Here is a 13,233-nt window from a genome sequence, read left to right on the forward strand (position 1 = left end):
TCTTAAGATGGATGCCAAATAACAGAAAGTGTTTATCTTTTTGATTTTCTTTCCTTCAATGTATAGCTCAACTAAATCATTAGTCAAGTATTCTGTTTTTTGGTAATTAATCTTCAAACCCTTTTTTTCCTTATATTTTTCATGCCAGTGTAGTATGAATGTATGGGTCTGTGAATGCTTTTGGGGCCCTTTTGTTGTTTAATGTGGTGTGAAACTAATATGTGTTGTACAATCTGTTGCATGTACAACATTATCACCATAACAAGATCCTGAAGAGTGTGGCCTGCTGCAATTGGCAACCTACTGTATTCGTCAACCTGAAGATGTCCTCAAGAGAGTGTAATAAATTATAAATCAGGTGCAAGAGAGATTGCCAGGTGTCATCCTGTTGTAGGTTTTTTTAAAGGCGACATTTCCCCAGTAACCTGGGGGGAGCGCCATGTAAAGGTTTGTCCCTTTCACTTTAACAGAAGCCACATTCCTGACATTCTACCAGAAAAACAGCTTCTACCAAAATGTGTATTAATTCAAAGTGTGCAGTACACATACTATGTATTGTAGAACCCAATGCTGAGATGCTGTTTGATAACACACTAAGTCACTCCAGTATCAACACCTGAGTTCATTAATACTATGAAATATCAATGTGTCTTTTTAAAAAAAGATAGTTGGAGATTATTTTGTGTTGGAATTACTCCTTGCATCAAGCAGCAGGTGACTAGACATATTAAAAACATAATTAATGCTCAAACTATCATGTTTTATGGTTTAATAATGCAAATGGTAAAAGCAAGGTTGTGTCTCATTTAGTGTTGAAGTAATAATTGCATTTATGAAAAATTCAAATGAAAAAAATGTTAATACTTTTGGACAGAGTCTACGATTCATCAGTCTTCTTGTGAATATTATGGATTGTAATGTGATTATTGTATGTAATCTTATTGGTACAATGAATTGGTTGGTTGGTTGGTTGGTTTGGGGAAGGAGACCAGACAGCGTGGTCATCGGTCTCATCGGATTAGGGAAGGAAGTCGGCCGTGCCCTTTCAGAGGAACCATCCCGGCATTTGCCTGGAGTGATTTAGGGAAATCACGGAAAACCTAAAGCAGGATGGCCGGACGCGGGATTGAACCGTCGTCCTCCCGAATGCGAGTCCAGTGTCTAACCACTGCGCCACCCCGCTCGGTACAATGAATTGATGAGTCTTGTAAGGAGTATGAAAATAAATTTCTGTTGTTCGATAAAGAAGCATTCAAGCTGTTGGTCAACTGTTCTGTTTGTGCTAAATAAACATGCACCTCTCTACTGCGTTCAATAGTGCCATCAGGTCCTAATAAGGCATTGGTGATGCCTTATGATTGTTGCTAAAAGTATTATGTTTAACTATAGAACAACTTTATGAAAACTGCACACATCCACTCAAAAAGCCCAACAATTGATTTTATTGGTGTTGAGTACACAATATGCATTACATATTCCTGTAGTAAAAAGTTAGAGATGTGGTCAGGGAAACATATGTGAGGAAGTTGGTGTCTACTTCTATTTGCTCACCAATTGAAAGCAGTACAATACTCGAATGGGGGAATGTGACTGTACAACCATCTTGCATGAAGAATCAAATAAAGAATGTTTTGTAACTGCTGAATTATTTAAAAAGCAGTAAGTGTTTGCTACACAAAGCATGTCACTATTTGACAAACTGTGTACTGAAAACATTACGTCTAAAAAGGACTGTGGGCGACTGTATTTGCCACTGTTGTACTTTGCAGTGGAGAGTGAGACTGTGTTCTTGCATAGAAACATTTTGATGTGAAATCAAATATGCTCATCATAGCATTTTCTTGTGGTAATAAATATGAAACTAATTTTCTGAAAGTGGACACTGTTCTGACACATCTTTTCATTCAGACTATTGAAAATGCTAGAGTAGGTGATATAAGACAAAAAATAGTAAGAAAAAAATAAGGCTGTAGATCGGAGCACAAGGCTAAAGAACAAATACGCAACAACATAAACATACTGATGCTATTCTATCTTTTACATGGTACTTAAGAAAAATAAAAAATCAGTACACTTATGTGGCAAATGGCACTGGATTACAGAAAGGAAATTGGGTTAGTATACTTTTGTAACTAGCAGATAAAAAGTGAAAAATGTACTTGTAATTTTCAGTCAAGATAGTACATTGATAACTGTAGATTAGGTTAAGTAATAGAGAAATCCATAGTTTATGGGGCACGGACCGTATGAAGTAAGTTACTACTGGTTGATCAAGATGGACAAGGGACTGAACAAAAAATTGACCACCTTAAAGGAATGGAATAGAGGAATGGATAAAAGTAGTTTTTTTCTTTGTGTATTCATAAATATGACTTCCAATGTTAATATTACTCTTAAAGTCAATAAGGAATAAATGTTTGGAAAATATAGAAAAGTACGAACACTATTAAGCACAGTAGTGTAATTTTACCTTTATTTTTATGAAAATTATATGAATGCTCAGGTCTAAACTTTGGAACTGGAAAGAAAAGCCACTTTCAACCTACAGAAGAATAGAAGTACAAACCACTTGAGAAAAACCAGCAAAGAACGTTGTAGTGAGGGTCAAGACCCAGACATTTATACATTTTTTAGCATAGGCTGGTGCGCTGACAGAAATATAGAAGTGAAGAAGGTATGATCTATGCGGCAAGCCATGGAAGGTGAGTTATAAAGGTAAGTAAAAGACGCAATGAACGGAAAATGAGCTGCAAACATAACTGACTCAACCAGATCAGTAGATATTGTCAATTTAATTGGAGAATAACAAACAGTACATACTTACATCTGTAGTTACGTATGTGAAGATGTCACTAACCAAGGAGGAATAGGGAAAGAAAAGTTAAATAATTTTCTCTGTTCTAGATTTGTCTGTTGTATATAGTTTTTATTAATATTAGTGTTTGTATTAAGATTTGAAACAATTAATTGGTAATTACTGTGGAGGTTGTGCATGTGACAGGAACATACAGGTGCATACAAGTTCTATACGAGAAGACCACAGCTCGTCATCCAGGTAGTATGTACAGAGCAGTCTGTAGAACTGAAAACATCCAATGAGTTTACAAGGAGAATTTAGAAAGTAGTTTGAATAAGCAATGTGACTGGCAAATTGTGGTGCATAACATGAAATAGATACGTCTGATGAACATCGGCATCACCATAGAATATACCTGATAGCCGACTGACATTGTGCGTTGGAAAAAAAAAATTGACAAAAGAAACTTAACAAAAAAATTGAAAGTTCAGACGATGCAGGAACATATGGGGTTCAAAACTACGTGAGTGATCTTACGATAATAAAACAAGACACGATATCCTTATAGAGGGCAGTACCAATTTTTTAGCTATTCCATATAGGATTTTGTCTAGTTTGCTATTATTTTATTTAATGGTCTCCCTTATTATGAATTTCGGCATTGCCATTACCAGATTTATATGAAAGAGGAACAAATGTGAGAAGTAAATGGTAAAATACGTAAGTTTAGATAGAAAATGACTTACCAGTAATGAAGAGAGATTAAAAATCGTTACAACATAGCTTGCCAATGAGTACAAGTATACAAGTAACTGCCAACTGAATATCATATCAAGTAATTGCTGTAACAACTGGCCTCCAGATGGCGGTAGTAAAGTAACTCTCAAATAATTGAGAGCTCTTCCTCCGAGTACTGTGACTCATAAATATTTTTAGTCTCCTCCACAAATGTTTTAATGACTCGAATTTTATGTTTGGGATGGTGAATGGAATTTTTATGAAGTTATCTACTGTCTGAGTTAGTTCTCTTTAGAGTTTGTGCTCTCAATTCCCATCAATTCCTAATTACCCTGTAAGGTGCTCCAGCTCTTTGTTATGTAGGTGCCTACCAAAAACCAATATTGGTGTTACAGTTAGATTAGATGTTAAAGTTTCTTTTTCTTAAATGAAATGTTGTAATATCAGTGCTTAACTATGGACATATGATTTTACAATTTCATCCGTTGCGTGTAATTTGAGTAGAGAGTAAAATTTTATGCTGGCTCGTGAACATTATAAGAAAAGGTAAATCGTTTTGTAGTATTAAATTTCTCATGTTATGTGTTCTTTAACATTCAATGATGCTTCCATGTTCTGGTAAGTATGAAGGTTAATTATGAACTGTGGTTTGTAACAGCCTTGACTAACATTCGTTGTGTATTAAACTACTTCACTGTTAATAGATACTTTTTGTTACATAGTTTTAGTCATGATAGAAATTTTGGATTGTCATCAAACGTATGTTTCACGATTCTGCTGTGTTAACGGTTTCTTGAATGTGAAATTTAAAACTTCGGATTTCGTTCTGCTATCTTCAACTGCCACATCACACTGGTGAACTAGGGACTGAATGAGACACTTAGACCATTTTAGCGATTATTTTAGATAGGACCGCATGCCACAGTAACTTTATGTTCAAGCAGCATAACACTTCCGACCGTTGTTTACAGATGTATAGCGTCCAAAAAAAATGATGATATCTCCACAGTCGCTCCAACTGGATGTCGTTTCTCACTGACCAGCAGCAAACCCCACCTCCAATACATCGTCATCATCTATTTGTCGAGGAGCAAAGGGTGTAATTACAATTGAAAAAGCCCTCGCTTCTTTTATTTTCTCGATTTCACCACTTCCTCGAATCCATTTCGTATATTTGATACTTGTAAATCCAGCCAATACAGTGGCGTCTTACCTGTATATATTTGGACAGCCAAGTTACGAGTTTCTGTTAGTGCATTTCAGCCTTATGCCACGTTTACACCCAGATCATACAAATTTCTCGACTAAGACATAACTGCGAGTGGAAAATACACGAGTACGTCCATTCAGGGTTAATTTTCAAGGGTCAAGCAATCGGGTAGAGAAACGTTTGCACACCATAATGTTATCCCAAAACTGTTCTGTATCGAGTCTAAGCACATTTTAAGTTCTTCTCGCTAAACACTTTGGAGGAGGAACACCCCACGACGGATCTGTTGCAGCAGGCGAAATGAGTTTGTTATGAAAAAAAAGTACCTGTTGGAGTGTCAAAGATTTTGGTGACTCAGTGATTCATATTAAACATGTGTCTGTTTAGACTCTACAATATACGAGCGGAAGCTGAATTTTCAAAAGGAATAATACATTATGTAAAAACCTCCTTTAGGCTTGAATGTAAAACATGCTTTATTCCAAGCGAACAATGAATTTCTGTTTGTGCCTTCGATGTACCAACTGTACGTATCTGAATAACCACTATGACTCCATCGTCATTCACTTATTCAACATCAAGTGTGCAGGATGCCTGTGAATAAGGTGATGCTGTTGCAGGCTAAGAGGAACAGTAGTAGTGTCGTAATTCTAGCAGTGAAATTTAAGAAGTGGTAGTGAGTGTATTGTGCAAAATGTGGTCGTGGATATTGAGGTTCACGCTTTAGTTATCGCTATATCATAGCTATCAAAGGAAACTAGTGACTGCAGGATTCTGCTTTATTCAAGAACACAGCAGTGCCCACACATCAGAAAAAATATTCTAGAGCTCTTCCTTCCTCAGAATGTTATGAAAATTTGCTTTGAGGACTACGCATACACTACGAAAGAGAATGTTTTACAACATTTTTAAATGGGCAAAACAAAGAAATATGCGTAGTGTGCTCTGGAATGTTTACATAAAACTTTACGAGTAGTCACATCTTGCACGATCTTGATTAATACATGTTACCTACACAACTTATACCATTACTGTGTGATGTATCGTGCAGATTTAATTTGCTATCTGACATGTTTAAGAGGGAACCACTCATTTCAGAGTAGGAGCCCTACTTTAACCACTATGACTCGAATGCCCGCCGGCCGATGTGGTCGAGCGGTTCTAGGCGCTTCAGTCCGGAACCGTGCAGCTGCTCCGGTTGCAGGTTCGAATCCTGCCTTGGGCATGGATGTGTGTGATGTAGTTAGGTTTAATTAGTTCTAAGTCTAGTGGACTGATGACCTCAGATGTTAGGTCCCATAGTGCTAGAGCCATTTGAACCATTTTTTTAAATGCTCAATGGGAGACTGATGGACCACCATCAATTAAGATGTATTGTGATGAATGTACAGCTGAAATGATCAATAATGAAACAAATGTCTGTTCCGTAGTCACAACAGCCAAGTAAGCTGCCACTACTTTTTTATTAACCTATTGCTTTACTTCATGGTTTCTATGATGATGAACGTAGACAGTTCATATTTAAAAGTATTGCATTCATAGAAGATATCTGTACTGTAGAGAAATTCTCAGCAACCATTCCATCACCGAGGTCTTTCAAGGATGTGAAGTTTGCTAAAATGCGAAGGACGGCAAAATGGTTAATACATCTTTTTCATGGAATTCACTGGGGTGATCCTGACATACCCTTTGAAGATATGGTGATGTGGCTTCGATTATTCGACCATCTTCTGTGTCAAGACGAAGGAGGAGATCGCACGGATGTGTCGAATCTTCAAGTATACTGCTATTCAAGACTTGGCATTCTACGGCTGCCTGCTCTCCATCGACTCAAGAAGATGTGTCAAAGTAGTGTTACTACATCTGCTTATGAAAACTATGGCAAGCTGAAAGAGAGAGAGAGACAGAGAGAGAGAGAGAGAGAGAGATCTATGTTTGTATAATAATACCCTTTCCCAGAAAATTTCTCTCCTTCATACCTGCTCTTTGTTGCCACAGATGACGTGTCCCTATTCTCATTTGTACTAATACTGCAGTACACAAGAGGTGCCTATTTGCTTCCACCACCCTGAGTTAAATGTATAAGGTCTAATTAATGTTCACCAACTTGCGGTCTTTTATAACTGTTGTTACCTGCGCAGAAAACAACTCGTAGGTTGTGAATCCGTTATCTTGAGGAACTGATATTGTATAAATAATTAAATTTTCAATTAGTTTGTTTATACGGGATGCCACTCGCTATTTATTAGCAGAATACGAGACTTTATGAATCACAAGTACGTGTCCAAATAACCATAGACTGCTAATTAAGTTCTTAACCAATACCGACAAAGTCAGAAACATGTCTGTCTTCTGACACTGACGAACCAGCTCAGATCTTTCAACCGAACTATTTCGCCCGCCATTCAAGTTAGGCGCGATTCGAAGATCTCAGAAGAGCATCGACTTCCTTTTCGTTTAGCAGCTGGTTACTAATCTACTGGTAACTAACACTTTCGAAATGATGGAATGAGAACCTGCTACTGAGAGATGTTTTAACATGAAATGCAAGTAAATACACAGTGTAGGCGATTTTTCTCACAATACCCACACCGAACAAACCATCTGTCATCGGTACCTCACACCACATTACGTTATTTTGCCACTGCTGCATTCTCAGCTGCTCTAAGAAGAGTTTTTTGTAGCCGAATATGATGGCCATAAAGCCAAGAAATATTGCACATCATCCTCCTTCTGAGATTTCAAAAAATTGGAAACTTCTCTCAGACAACATTCAATTTGGGAAATAAGAAAATTTTTCTCAAAATTTAAAAAAAAAATTCAGCTATCATCTCTGCAAAGCCATATCATTCCACTATAATTGTGATTTATTATAGTTTTTCAAAACTTCGAATCTGTTCTATATTTTTCATTCTCAAATTATAAATTAATTTATACAGTCATAGACTTAATTACTTAGTGATACTCCCTGGGACGGGAGTGATATTTATGTCAATAGATCACTCTCGAAAATACATAACTGCGGACCAGTGTGCAGTGATTAGCCCCATGATGTCAGACAGACGTATGAAATCCGCATGAAAATGACAAATTCTGTTTAGTCATGTATGAGCCCTCAACCCAACACCAGCTGTTAAATCACGGAACCTAATCAACTATAGAAGCAACAAACCGAAAAACTGTTGATTTTCTTCGTAGTTAGCGTGTGCTGCTTGATAATCTCACCATACTCAAAACCACGAGACATGGCTATCAACTCCGCTGTAAAACACTACAGTGATCTGGTAAGGAGCACAGTTCAATATGTGCAGTGTGAGAATGAGCAAAGCCTAAATGACCAGCAACCATCGAGCCATCAGTATAGACTACTTCTGAACCCTGGGATGCGCCAAGGAGGGACAAAATTGGTGGCGGAGGGCCTCAAGATGAACGAAGTCTTTTGGACCTCATAATAGGTAAAGACGAGGCTGTTGCTGAAGGATGCACCATGCTGAGGAGAGGTGGTAGACGAAACAACTTGAGTTCAGAAAGGAGGGACCAGACGTAGATTACAATCGTAATCGCCGGCCGCTGTGGCCGAGCCGTTCTAGGCGCTTCAGTCCGGAACCGTGCTGCTGCTACGGTCGCAGGTTCGAATCCTGCCTCGGGCATGGATGTGTGTGATTGCCTTAGTTTAGTTAGGTTTAAGTAGTTCTAAGTCTAGAGGACTGATGACCTCAGATGTTAAGTGCGATAGTGCTTAGATCATCGAAGACCAGTCCTAAAATGTGTTAAGTGTCCACCACATTGAGTAGTTGGTCGTCAAGGTAAAGTTTCGATTGTGAGTGAATGGTATGGCGTTGACATAAGCACATGACACGAGTCTTGGCAGCTGAAAACCGAAAGCCATGGGTGAGGGCCCATGCCTGTGCCTTTCGTATGATGCCTTGGAGTTAATGTTCGGTGACGCCATACTAAAATAGCAAAAGTAGAGGCAAAAGTGATCAGCATACAAAGAAGGTGATACTGATGACTCCACAACTGCTGCTAGACCATTGGTGGCTGCTAGAAAGAGGGACACTCAGTACAGAGCCCAGCAAGATACCAGTCCCTTAGATATGGGGAGAAAAATTGGAGGCACTAACTTGAACCTGGAAAATACGAGGAGACAAGAATTTCTAGATAAAAATCGGGAGCGGACTCTGGAGACCCCATTGGTGTGTGGATGTGGTGTCGCCATGTGGCGTCGTAAGCTTTGTTTATGTCAAAGATGACGGCTACAAGTTGCTGACGACGGGCAAAAGCTGATCGTATGGCAGACTCCAGGTAAATCAGATTATCAAAGGAGCCAACACAGCTACTGGCTCACCATGCGTTCAAGCAACTTCCAGAGAACATTGGTGAGCCTAATTAAGCGATAACTGTCCGTTCTGGAGTTTGCTTACCCGGTTTCAGTACTGGGACAATGATGCTTTCCCGCCATTGCCAATGGAACAGGGCCGTGCTCCAGATGCAGTTAAAGATGGAAAGGACACGGCGCAGACAGTCCACAGACAGTTAATTGGGCACTTTGTTTAGGATGTGGTCTGCTCCTGGGGCTTTATCAGGGCTGTGGCACTGATGACTTCCCACTCTCTAATCTGGATAAAATGTGGTATACAGTCTGGCAACTAATCTGAGCCCACCTAAAACTAGTGTATGTAGATGGTATCTGTTCTTTCGGACATAACCCAAAGAACAGATACCACCTTCGTATAGATAAGGCTTACTGGACAATGATTTCCTTCAGTGCGGATGCACTCACATCACCCGAACTGTTACAGGAATCTGTAGGTTGACTGCCATGGGTATTGAGTATAGTGGGCAGGGGCACTACAAATGTGGTGTTTGTACAGTAAGTTGGGAATGTGAGTCTCACGAGGAGTGTGGCAGAGATAAGTCCCTGCAGTTGCACTATCTTCTGTTTCCTCGGTGGCTCAGATGGATACAGTGTCAGCCAATTAAGCAGGAGATCCTGGGTTCTAGTCCTGGTCGGGGCACACATTTTCAGCTGTTGTCACTGATATTTATTAATGTCTGTAAGCAGCTAAATGTCTGGATATCGTTATAATTTCATGGAACTAGTGTGTCGCAAATCAGGTAATTCACAGTTGTCTGAAGTACCTTTAGAATTATTGTCATATGGTCTTTAGGTAGCAGATTTTCCATTACTAGCATAGTTGATTAAGTTATTTTGTACCTCAGGTGAGAATGGAGTTACTTGTGTGGTTCTGTGTTTCCCTGCTATGGGGTTTAGTACCTTCCAGGCTGCTCTGCATTAGTTGTGAGACTTTTCAGTAGATATATCATTGGCTCTCCTCTTTGATACTTGCATTTTTGCACTGTATATTTTTTTATTGCTCTATATTTCTGCATCATTACAGGATCAGCAGCTTTTGTCATTGTGTGAGTATTTTCTGATAGTGTGTGTAGTTTATTCTCTTTGACTAATGTATAATCAGTTTTGACAGTTTCAGTTGTTTGTGGGTATTAGGTAAGTTAGTGAGAGGATCAATAAACATATCAAAGGCACCGTCTATGTTGTCATAGTCACTGAAATCTTCCCGCTTAACTTTTGAAAACATGGCCCTTAAATGTATGTAATATGTGTTCCGTTCTGAACTACTTGTTGTTTTACATTACAATAAACACTTTCAATAGTCATCCATTAGGGTAGATGTTTTGCTAAGATACTGTCTTGTTGGACGTTCATTAATAAACTATGAACTTACATCTTGTAAACACTTCCAAAAACACATAACAGTTTGAGTTTTACAACTAACTGTTAGGCTCTTCAGATTTAGTAATGGCAGTCAGCCCCCACACAACAGTTTTAAACCGAATGAGATGGCGCAGTGGTTAACACACTGGACTCACACTAAGGAGGATGATGATTCAGATTGGCATCTGGGCATCTTGAATAAGATTTTCTGCAATTTCCCTAAATCATTCTGGACAAATGCCGGGATGTTTCCTCTGAAAGGGCAGGGCTGATATCCCCATCTTTGAATTAGTCAGGGCCTGTGCCCTATCGCTAATGACCTCACTGTCAACTGGATGTTAAACCCTCATCTCACTTCATTCAATAGCTTTAGATGTCAGCTTTACCCAATCTTCTGGTTTTCCTAAAATCAAGTCACAGTTGGCCTACCACTGACCATCTTATTATGTGCGTTTCACTCTTGTGTGCATTGGTATCTTTTCTATACACATTGGAAGTGCCTAGCTTAAACTGTGGGTGTATGTAACTGTTATAAAAAGACATTGTTGTACCTGAGAGGGGAGATGTCACAGACACAGTTGTGGCACTTGCAACTCTTCACATTTACATGCAATTGAGTAATTTTCGAAATACAGACGTTCTTTTCCACCTTGTGCACTTTACCCTAACCATGATTTGTGCAACATCTCAACATACAATTTTCTATTGCTAATGCAACAAGAGGCCCAAAAACTTGTCACATTATGACATTTTGTTACTGAAACATCTTGCAAGAACAGAATGGGATGTATCAACAGCTGATTGTCCATGAGAGGGCAGCTACTGTGTAAAGTCCTGCTGCAAATATGACGACATGTTGCTCAATGCACTAAGGAAAACTGTGGCATAATCCCAAAAGTTGTCAAATTATTCGCAATAGCAGTATGTCACTTGACATATAGGCAAACACTCTACTGAAACTTTTTAGTGACTGATGCAGTGTTTTCTCATGACTTCCGATTTGTTGGCTGTGCCCTGTCTGATGAAAGCATCACTACAGCCTTCATTCCAAAGACAGTGCAAGGGAAACTACAGATGCTGTGGTACTGGAAATTGTACCAACTTTTCATGAACCAATGGAACCACAAATAATCTGTGAAGAATCTGGAGAATGATTTCAGTTATGGCACTCAGTCACCTCACTATGTTTGCCAGCCTGTGTGGCATATAGGAATAAGAGTACGTGCTAGCCCTGCTCCTGTCCTAGATTTTAGCCAATAACCTACAAAACTGAGGCCAATGTTTTGTTTCTCTCTTCAGTGGCATATAAATTTCTGTTTGCACTTTTAGTAACATTATTTTAGTCACAATATTGGAATGCTGGCTTAATCAAACCTGTATCAGATGCAAAATAACTATTGTTCTGAATGATTTGCAGAAACTTCATACATCAGTAAGCATTTTCAAGAGTGACTGCACAAGACAACTTCAAATGATCTGTGTCCTTCAGTGACATTATAAAATATTTACTCAGATGTTGCTTTAAGGCACTTCTGCACTGATTCAGTAAATGTTACTGTTCATTGGCTGTGAACACTTCAGCATGATAATGAAGTGATTTACATTTATCACATAGTGAATATTGGAAAAAGAGACATGTAACCCTGTACACATATTGGTAAGCTTTCATGATTCTGAGAGGTTACTACTTTATTTGCATGTCTAAGGTTGTTCTGTAAATGTCTAACAGACTCTTGTTCATCAGGAATATAAAGACCTCAATGTGAGGTCACAGAAGTTGACACACAACACAGTAGTACAGTATACACAAAAACAGTACAGTGTGATAAACTGAAACAATATCAAGTTACAATGAGTTAGTTTTTATGGAACCAACAGTGTTACCGTAGCTGTTATTTACTATAAACAGCATAAATATTCTATTATTGGTTCTGCACTGTTTCAAGGTAAATATAAATGGATGCTGTGTGGCTGCAGCATTTCAGTTTGATGCCACCTTGGTACCTTGTGTATCAATTCTGCTTATTATTTTAAATGTAAATGTGTCAGTGCATGAGAAACATTGTAACTGAACAGTTCATGCACATGTTGAGTATGCTCTCCTTCAGCATGAAAATACCAGAACACACACAAGAACTACAATGTCTGCAACACACTGATGATTAGCATTCACTATCATCGATCATCCTCGACACATTCCCAAACTGGCCCAATCTGATTTTCATTTCTTACCAAAATTTGAAGAACATCTTTGTCAGCTTCATTTTGATAGTGATGAAGCAGTGCAAGCAGAACCAAGACTGTGGCTCCATCAACAAAAGTCAAACATTCTGCAGTGCTGGTATCAACAAAGTGGTCACTCATTTGGAGAAACGTGTTTGTTACCATGGTGACTATGTTGAGATATAAATATGTACACATGAAAAACAAAGATGGAGAATGTACTGATGTTTTTATTTTTATTTTAAAAGGTTTAAGAGTTTTCACATGAAAAATTCAGAGGCATTACTGTACAGCATGGCCTCAAATGTTTCAATGATTAAGTAAACTCCATTCCCATTATTACAAATTAGCTTTTTTATTTATCACTTCTCCTAAATATTTTTTTAATATTAGTTTCAAAGAATTCTTTAATTGAATAGAAATCATTATGCTGAAGCCATTTTTCTAGGACACTATGATATTTATTTGATAACATTAACAATCGGAAAGTGGAAATATGTCCTAAAATGATATGCTTAGGTAATT

Source organism: Schistocerca nitens, chromosome 3, assembly GCF_023898315.1.
Source record: "Schistocerca nitens isolate TAMUIC-IGC-003100 chromosome 3, iqSchNite1.1, whole genome shotgun sequence".
NCBI lineage: Eukaryota > Metazoa > Arthropoda > Insecta > Orthoptera > Acrididae > Schistocerca > Schistocerca nitens.